A 7,213-nucleotide genomic window follows, 5' to 3' on the forward strand; every position below is an offset into this window, starting at 1 on the left:
CCAGGTAAGTATGCTTGAGCTCCAAGTTTTGGAAGCTATAAGAAACTGAATATTTTTGGAAGTTTTGGAAGCTATAAGGAACTGAATATTCACCATACTTGTGAAGCCAGATATTTTGTTTGGTTTGCCTTCAGTTTTTAAGGCTAAACATCAACAGCATTATTAGAACAAGGAAGGGATTTGAACAAAGTCAGATTTTGCAGAGGACTCAAAATGCAGGTAACTAAAGAAATCTGCCAAGCAGAGTCCTTGAGGCTGTGCCTCTAATTCAGAGGAACTGGTGCAGTATGCAGGTGTTTTGCTTCTGGGGTGTTTTTTAAATAGAATGCCTAAATAGAAACACTACTAATTAATTGAGCCCATAAAGTCTGGCAGTAGGATGGGCAATGGGGAGCACAAAAAGGGCTTCAATCCTCAGGATAAGTGGAATTGAAAGGAACCTCAAAGACTATCTAATTTACCTTCTTGCTTTCCAGATGATGAAACAAGTAATTTGAACAGGGTCTTGCAATACCATCAAGTTCAGTTGTGGTGCTCTTCCAATTACATTAGTAAAAGTATATGCCAGGTTATTATGAAGACCCTGAGAACATGAGAATAGACTGTGAAAAATATATACAGGAAACCCGAAAGCACCTAAAACATGTGATAAAGATTCTGTTCTTGAGAAATCAGCAATGAAGATAATGATTACTTATGAAAATAAATGATAATCATGATAAAATAACAGTAACTCACATTTATTTAATACTTGAAAGTCTATAGAAAGATTTGGCATTCCGTACCTCACTGGACCCTTACAAATACTCTGGGAGTAGTCTAATTAGAGTGTCCTTCTGTTATAGATGGAGCCCTGGTGGCGTAGTGGTTAAGAACTTGGCTGCTAACCGAAAGGTGGGTAGTTTGAAACCAGCAGCCACTCCCTGGAAACCCTACTGGGCAGTTCTACTCTGTTCTATAGGGTCGCTATGAGTTGGAATAGACTCGACAGCAACAGGTTTGGTTTGGTTTCTACGTTACAGACACATAAAGTAAATGAGGCTCAGAAATGTTATGAACTTGCATGAAGTCATATAAATGGTAAGAATGGGAGCTGAGACTCAGTAACTTTAGTCCAGAGTCACCACAATAAGAATTAGCTTAATTTTGGAAAAGTTTAAAAATATAACTTGTACCCTGTCATCTCTGTTAATAGGGCACTTCTAGTACTAATATTAATAATTTATTAGTAATTAATTAATAATTATATTACTACTTAATAGGGCAAGAGACGTCTCTGGGACTAATATGGGCATCAAGGAGACTGGCATTGACGAATCTTAGGAATGCAAACACATCAAGGGTAAGGGAGTAAACGTAGAAAAATTTGTCAGTGCCTTGTCTAAAAGTGATCAGTGGAACAGGGATACATGACTATCATGGTCACTGAAGATTTGCTAGGTTTACAGGACAGAGGATGTTTTATTACGCCTCCTAGAGGGAATATCTGGTAAGGCTATCAAATCCCCTCTTGTTCAAATTCCTTGCTCTTCCAGCAATTTTCTGAGGTGGAAAAGTATTTTAGATATGTAAACAAGCCTTTTAAAACACATGTATTTGCTTAACCCCTTGGCCTTTGCTCCATTCAGTCAGCCAGATCATTCTGCATTCATTGCTTCAAGTAAGGGATGATACCAAAAGAAACAAGCAAAACAAAGAAGCAAGGATTCAGTTGTTGGCTTTTGAGTTTTAAAAGTCCCTTAGCCAGAGAAACAGAAAAAATTCTCTATAGATTTGGAGGAGCATAGGACCAGAAATGGCAAAGCTTCCTACCCCCATGACTAAAAATCATCTAAGCTAGGAGAAGAACTCTGGAGGTAGAAACCAAGGAGTGTGTAGATGTTTGGGACAGTGATAAGTGGGTGAGACAAAGACTTCCCATACAGACATGTATGATCCATTCACAATGAGGATCTGTAGCTCAGGGAGGTGGCCAATATCTCCGAGAAGAAATGACTGCAAAGGTCATGCACTAATAAAATGACTGGCATAAAGTAGAAGCAAATGATTGTTGACTGACTGAATAGTTATATCTGGCTGAACTATGAGCTTGCAGATTCAATGCCTAGGTACCAGACCTGATAACAGTGACTAAAATATAGGGCTGTCTGAGACGTCCAGCCAGCAGTTGGCTAACAGCCCCTAAATGATAGGACATGAAAAACTTTACCTATCTGTGAAAAATGTTATTAAGAACAGAGCAGAACAAACCTATACATTTATGTTTTCACTTCAATAACCAACTTATACTGAGAACTAAAATATCCTATTTGTTACAGCTGGTATGAGACCAATAATTCTCTGCATCTGGCTTTTCTTTATTCTGCACCCAGTTCATGTTATGCAGAATTGGACTTATAAGTCACTAATACTGTTCTTATTTCTCTTCTAGGCTTCAGTGGATGGGAATATCCATCAGGCAGTGGCTAGTGAGTAACCTGCAGTGCCAGCAGTGCTGCCTCCTGCTCAGTAAGTAGCTTGTCCTAATTTTAGGATTTCAGATGCAGTGAGAAGCACCTTATAGATAGCTGGATATGATGGATGAGACTTTTAGTGTCTTTGGGTGTCACTGGCAAGTTAACAAGGTTGAGTTAAAATAGTTCTGTTTAAGGCCATTTTTGAAATCATTACGTCTCTGGCAAACTCTGAGAGCTTAGACCTTTTACAATCAAGATGGAAAAAAGTCCCTCCATTCCCAATTTGGAATAGTGCTGCTATGGAATTTATAAGTGTGACTGTCATGGATTGAATTGTGTCCCCAGAAAATCTGTGTATCATTTTGGCTAGGCCATGATTCTCAGTATTGTGTGATTGTTCACTATTTTGTCATCTGATGTGATTTCCCTATGTATTGTAAATCCTGCCTCTATGATGTTAATGAGGGGGGATAGGCAGCAGTTATGTTAATGCGGCAGGACTCAATCTATAAGATTGGATTGTGTCTTGAGCCAATCTCTTTTGAGATATAAAAGAGAGAAGCAAGCAGAGAGACAAGGGGACCCTATACCATCAAGAAAGCAGCACCAGGAACAGAACGCATTCTTTGGACCCCATGGTTTCTGCACAGAGAAGCTCTTAGTCCAGGGAAAGATAGATGAGAAGGAGCTTCCTCCAGAGCTGACAGAGAGAGAAAGCCTTCCCCTGGAGCTGACACCCTGAATTTGGACTTCTAGCATACTAGACTGTGAGAAAATAAACCTCTGTTTGTTATAGCCATCCACTTGTGGTATTTCTGTTACAGCAGCACTAGATGACTAAGACAGTGACACATTTTATACATGTAACATACACCAAAATCAGGAAAAGATGAGGCTATATATATAAAGGAAACCCTGATGGTGTAGTGGTTAAGAGCTACAGCTGCTAACCAAAAGGTTGACAGTTTGAATCCACCAGGCGCTCCCTGGAAACCCTATGGGGCAGTTCTACTCTGTCCTGTAGGGTCGCTATGAGTCGGAATCAACTCGACGGCAACGTGTATATAAATAAAAAAAGTAATAAAAGCACCTGATAAACTTGTCACTAACGAGAAACCCTGTAATAATTCATTTTATAGAACAAATATTCCCTATCTGTTTCTTCTAGATTACATTTTCTGAGGAGCGGGACTGTGTCTTCTCACTTTGAATTCCAGACCCCAGCCCTGTACTTGGCAATGAATAGGCACTCAGTCAGTGTTTACTAGTGAACCTAAATAATTAGCCACTGATTTATCTGTTTTATGAATTTGAACTTGAGATTTCAGGTTTTTCCTAAAGCAGGGTACTCAGAATATTTTAAAATATTCTTTCAGTTTTGTGGAAAATATATTTTTAGAAAAATTCCAGTGTAAATGCCTATATCCAGATCATAATATTAAAGAAGAGAGAATCTTATAACAAATCTCGATCACATATAGCACTTTCAGAACACCAGCAAGGTCTCTCATTTTTGGAAAAAGTATGGTACAAGAATCAGGACAAAGACAGAAGTACTCAATTCCATTGAAGGATGGGATCTTAGGAAAGGCTTTATTCTATAGAGAAGGTGATCCTTGAAGTAACTCTGGAATACGAAAAGGTGTTCATCAGGTGGTCAGGGGGAGAGGCAAACAGGCACCACAAACTGAGGGGCCAAGTGATGCAAAGATGGTGCGGGAGTGTGAAATGGCCTCGGATATTTGAGGATGTACAAGAAGTTCAGAATGTCTAGAGGCAGGGGCTTATCTATGGAAAATAGCACCTATGGCAATTAGTTTTAAACTGATGAATGATCTCTCACAGCTCGCAATAGAAACTGCCATGGCCAACAGAAACTGCTCATTAGTGCACCTCCTCAAGTGGCACCCAGTGCATGTGTCCTAACTGCTGTACCTTAGTTACACCTCCATCTAGAGATTTAGGTTCAGTGTTGTGTTGAGGAACTTTATAAATCTGGAGAAGTAGAAATGGATCAAAACTTGTAGGACTCCATATGCCAAATTAAAGAGTTTTGGACTTTATGCTATGGGCAATGGAGAGTAATTGAAATTTCTAAGGAGAGTCTAGAAGAATCTCATAATTAGATTTATGTTTCAGGAAGATACTCTGGCAGCAGTGGAGAGGATGGTTGTGAGCCTGGAAGCAAGGAGAAGCATAAAGATATAAGAGTAGTATTTCTACACAGAGATGGATTACCCAATAAGCAAAGTACTCACGAGCTTACTTGTGTTTACTTACTTATCTGCAGTGCACAAGTTCACCTGTTTTTCACCACATCAAAGATTTTCCATGGAACTTTTGAAATCTAATCAGACCCTTTCCCAAACTTCCTGTATGAGAATCTCAGGTAGGTTCCTAGAATCTTATTTTTATAAAGCACAAGTCAGTGTTGGAAATCATGGACTGGTGGAATTCTTAGGACTTCCAGAAAGCATCTGACAGGATGATCAAGATATACATAGAAAAAATAGTAGCTGGAGGCAGGGCCAAGATGGCGGAGTAGTCAGATGCTTCCAGTGGACCCTCTTACAACAAAGACCCAAAAAAACAAGTGAGTCGATTATATATGGCAATCTGGGACCCTGAACATCAAAAGCAGAGTTGAGGAACTGGACTGAGTGGCAGGGGGAGGGAGAGATGGTTCGGAAGCAGCAAGGACTTGCCAGACCTGACCCAGCAAGAGCCTGAGCCCTTCAGGCCTGAGCAGCTCATGGGGGAACAGTGAGGCAGGCCAGCAGCCGTCCTGGGGAGGCGTGTTTTCCACCCTGGGAGAGACCCAGAGCCAGAGAGTCTACATGGCCACGCAGAACCAGTGACAAGTAGCCCTCGACGAAAGATAAGTACTTGCATACGGCGTACTGCGCAAATCAAAAACATCCCCCTTAGGGAAAAACCTCTGTCCCATTTACCTCCCTGCTTCCTGCTCTGCACTGGGTCCTGGACCAGCCTCAGCAACTGCTGAGTCCTCTGGGCTGGAAGTGGGATCTGCCACACACCCTAAGCCATTCTCACGGCCTTGGAGAGGGAACAAATTAACAAACAGGGGGAAAAAATAAACCGCTGGTTCTCCTAAGCCAGGAACCCAGGGTAGGCACAACTCCTTTGCCTAGGCACAGGCATAAGGGATCCACAGACTTTGAATACCTTTCCCCCTGCATAGGCTTGTGTGGGCCCATCCAACAACGTAGGCCCTCCTTACCGCAGTACAACAGGGTATATGCCAGAGCTCTAACTTCAACTGTTTCAGCTGTGAAGTGACAGGTTCTTGACATTTGACACTGCTCTGCCTATTAAGCAGGGTCTTCACCTACCCACATCAGGGGCCTGAGGACTGGTGGCTCCACCCATGCCACCTAGCCACCTGTGATAGGGGCCCATGAATAAGAGGTGCCCCCCAGTCCTTACAGCCAACAGCATTAGCTGCTCATAGTCCAGCTGCAAAACCCACCCACCTACGTGCTCTGGGGAACAGGGATATGCCTTTCTCCTGGACCCTTGGGGGTGGCCATCAGCCCCTGGCCTTGCTCAGAGTGTATCCCCCGCTGCAGCTAGATGACTGTGCCTGCACCAATCACTCAGGCCTGTCTAGGAATGTAAGTCAGAGCCTACGCCACACACTTGGTGGCTATCTACCTGGGCACCTAAGCTGAATCCACACAGGAGGAGTAAGCAGACTCCTGAGCTTACATACCTAGTAACAGATCTAACCACCTGGTGGCAGGACATTAGAGCATCGAAGTTGCCAATAATCAAACTAGCTCATACGAGCAGATTATTTGGGCATATCAAAACAAAACAAGAAGCTAGGACACAGTAAGCAAACATAAAATAAGTAAATAACTTATTGATGGCTCGGAGACAACAGCCAATATCAAATCACATAAAGAGGCAATCCATGATGGCTTCAGCAAGCTCCCAAAATAATCCAGAAATTTTCCAGAGGAGAAAAATTTCTTGGAATTACCAGAGGCAGAATACAAAAGATTAATATACAGAACTCTTCAAGAAATTAGAAAGGAAATTAAGCAAAACACAGAACACGCAATAGAGGAAATTAAAAAGATTAGAGAAGAGCATAATGACAAACTTAACAGGCTGCAAGAGAGACAGTAATCAGAAATCCAGAAGATTAACAATGAAATGTCAGAATTAGACAGCTCAATAGAATGTCATAGAAGCAAAATTGAGGCAATGGAAGTCAGAAGTAGTGAGATTGAAGATAAAGCACTTGACACCAACTTATTTGAGGAAAAATCAGATAAAAGGATTTAAAAAAATGAAGAAACCCTAAGAATTACGTGGGACTCTATCAAGAGGACTAACCTACGAGTGATTGGAGTACCAGAACAGGGGTGGACAACAGAAAATACAGAGAGAATTGTTGAAGAATTGTTTGCATAAAAATTCCCTGATATCATGAAAGATGAGAAGACATCTATCGAAGATGCTCATCAAACCCCACATAAGATAGATCCCAAAAGAAAGTCACCAAGACATACTATAATGAAACTTGCCAAAATCAAAGATAAAGAGAGAATTTTAAGAGTGGCTAGGGATAAAAAGTCATCTACAAAGGAGAGTCAATAAGAATAAGCTCGGACTACTCAGCAGAAACCATGAGGCAAGAAGGCAATGGGATGACATAAATAAAGCCTTGAAGGAAAAACATTGCTAGCCAAGAATTATATATCCAGCAAAACTGTCTCTCAAATATG

At 41.3% G+C, this 7,213-nt stretch overlaps 1 protein-coding gene across 4 annotated transcripts in view; it reads right to left on the reverse strand.

Moving 5' to 3' along the window:
- DLG2 (discs large MAGUK scaffold protein 2) overlaps positions 1-7,213 on the reverse strand; it is a 2,186,317-nt gene that overhangs the window by 1,435,513 nt on the left and 743,591 nt on the right. The gene's annotated exons all lie outside the window — the stretch shown is intronic.

Source organism: Trichechus manatus, unplaced genomic scaffold (assembly GCF_000243295.1).
Source record: "Trichechus manatus latirostris isolate Lorelei unplaced genomic scaffold, TriManLat1.0 scaffold00140, whole genome shotgun sequence".
Taxonomy (NCBI): domain Eukaryota; kingdom Metazoa; phylum Chordata; class Mammalia; order Sirenia; family Trichechidae; genus Trichechus; species Trichechus manatus.